This window comes from Arachis ipaensis, chromosome B04 (genome assembly GCF_000816755.2).
Source record: "Arachis ipaensis cultivar K30076 chromosome B04, Araip1.1, whole genome shotgun sequence".
Classification (NCBI taxonomy): Eukaryota; Viridiplantae; Streptophyta; class Magnoliopsida; order Fabales; family Fabaceae; genus Arachis; species Arachis ipaensis.
The window spans coordinates 106,788,088-106,790,800 of NC_029788.2; the positions used below are offsets into that span (position 1 = coordinate 106,788,088).

Sequence of the window (2,713 nt, forward strand, 5' to 3'; positions counted from 1 at the left end):
ATTGGTCGAACTGTTTCATCCGATAATAATTAAATAAATATATAAAATTATAATAAAATAAAAATTAAAATAATAAAAATAAATAATTTTTTATAATTTAATAAAATATAAATTATTATTGAATGATAATTAAATTATATACAAATTATAATTTAAACAGTTTTTGTATTATGTATATAAATTTGTTAACACTTAACACATAAGATTTCTTTTGGAATAAAGTAAACCAATTTATTTCCACAGAAAAATAATTTTGGAATTATATATCCTGAAATCTAATTTTTTGTAAGAGTACAAAGAAACTAACTCAGTATTTAGAAATGACATTACATTTTTGTACTTTCATATTAATTTTTATAAAAATATGTACTCTTGAAAACTCAACAAAAATGGATTGTTCAATTGTGCGGTACATGCATGCAAGAAGCAATGATGCTCTCCATCACTAAACAAAAAGATTGTGAAGATGAAGCATTGGAAGTTCGTCACCATGAACCTTATGAATTTGACAAAGTTCGTCAAGGACATGACAAATTTGTTCCATAAAAAAGATGGATCAAAATTATTTTTGTAAAAATAATTTTTTTATTTTATTTAAAAAAATTCTTAAGGCTGCGTTTATTTTCGAGAACAGAACAGGAAGAGAACAGGATAGGATAAGACACTGATGGACAGAGACACAAAATTTTGTGTTCTTGTATTCATTTTGGTGATAAATTAAAACAAATTATGAAAATCCAATTTATTCTCATTTTTTCATTGAAAAAATTTGAGATGAAAAATATAATAATAAAAAATATAATTATGAAAATTTACAAAAATAATGAAAGAAAAAATAAAAAATAAGTTGTATCCCTTGTTAGTGTCTTCGTGTCCTTCCTGATGGACACAAAATACACTAATTCAGTGTATTTATACATATTGTTTCTGTCCATGTCTCTTCTATCAAACACAATTTTATATCTCAATGTCCCTATCTCAGTGTTTCTATAAACAAACGGAGCCTAACACACATCATCATGATAACAATATTAATTCAGTGGGAAAGCAGCCCATTGTCGGTCTTTAGTTGGGACACTTGCTGCGGTGTTTTCAATGTCTCTTAAAACTTAAAAGCCCACGTGCTTTTTCAATTTTCATGTTGACAAGGAGTCTCACCTTGTGAAATGAAGTTACCTTAGTAGTGTTTGATCCAATAATATCAAAGGAAGTTATTGCAGATTTATTATTGGATCAAACACTACACATGACATACCTCTCTCACATGCAATGCCTTGCGAACACTCTGGGAGTTGGCCCATTGGGTGGTAAGGAAAGAACAATAAGCCTACGAAAGAAAACACAGAAAAATCAGATTGAAATCAAAATGGACTCAAAACGTGTGTGGATGAATTTTTTTATATGGATTTGGCCTGTTAGGTTGATGGATATCATAGACAATCAAAAAAATAAATATGTTAAGGACTAATCCGTCGCGGATCTGAGCTCCATTTAAGGGTCTGCCGCTGGCCAATAGGTTGCTGCATGCACAAGGCGGGGTTCGAACTCCCGACACTTGCTTAAGCGGAGAGTTTATATTTATTGTATAGTGTCAAGACCAAACTCATTGGTCACATGTGCGCCACATGCACATGGAGTATCTTCCTAGGGTGTTCACCCACACTGCTTGGGCCCAGTGGACATTCTGCTTGAAACAGTTTAACTTTCAGCGAATTTGACCGCTAGTGATAAGTTTTTATGCTGGTTCGGTCCATATAAAGAACTAAACTGTTGAAAGAAATTTGAGATGAGTACTCAGAAGGATTGCTTTACGCTTTCTTAGTTCCTTAAAATTTTATTTTTTTTCTATTTTATTGTATGTGATTCTGACAAAAAAAATTGATTGTATGTAGTTAATTAAATCATAAACCCTGAAACCCAAGCTTCTCCACTACCGCTGCTAAGGATGGTCGGTTTCTGTGGCGCTCAAGCATCACCGTCATCGGTTGGTCATCGGATCCTCTTCGTCGTTCGACAAACGCACCTTTTCAACATCTCCCTCAACCCTCACTTCGTCAGCAAAGTAAAATCTCGTTTGCTGCAGTTTACGCTCGTCTACGCTCGTGTCGCATCCTTCCATCGTCGCACAACTCGTTTGGTGTCGTTCCTCCGTCGAAGGCTCCTCTACTCCAGTTTCGGCGCATTAAACCCTCCTTTGCTCCAGTTCCACCATGCTCGTCTCTCCTCTACTCCAGGCCAACTCTTCTGTCATTCTATCTCGTTCAGCACTCCGTCGTGCTCCGTCAACTTTGTGCCCTGAAAGATACTTTTACTTTTTAATGTGATTATTATTTTAATTGGTTTATGATTCTTATGTTGTTATTACTGTGACTTTTCTTCTTGAATTATTTTTGTTATTACTGTGGATTATGATTGTTGATCATGTTCTTGGTGATTCTTTTATGTTGTTGTTCTGGTGTCCTTATTTTTTCTTCCAATCATCACTATTTTAGATATCTTTATTTTTGGGATTTGGTTTTATTTCTTGGTCGAATTGGTGATCTAAATCTTTTATTTGGAAGTTGGTTTTTGGTGCTTTCCTAGTCAAGTTGATGGTAGTTACCACTATGTGTATAGAAACTTAGCCTTTGATTGTTTGAGCATACACATATCAAATTATTATTTTCAGCAATGGTGATTTTGAGATATTTCTCACTTTGTTATTGTGTTTTAA

The 2,713-nt window shown here is 33.4% G+C and overlaps 1 long non-coding RNA gene across 1 annotated transcript in view; it reads right to left on the reverse strand.

The window, feature by feature from the left end:
* The window catches only part of LOC107639660, a 7,384-nt gene extending 6,988 nt beyond the window's left edge, over positions 1–396 (reverse strand). Inside the window, exon 1 of the long non-coding RNA XR_001620260.2 lies at positions 386–396. This is a non-coding gene — a long non-coding RNA (uncharacterized LOC107639660). The remainder of the gene's footprint in view (positions 1–385) is intronic.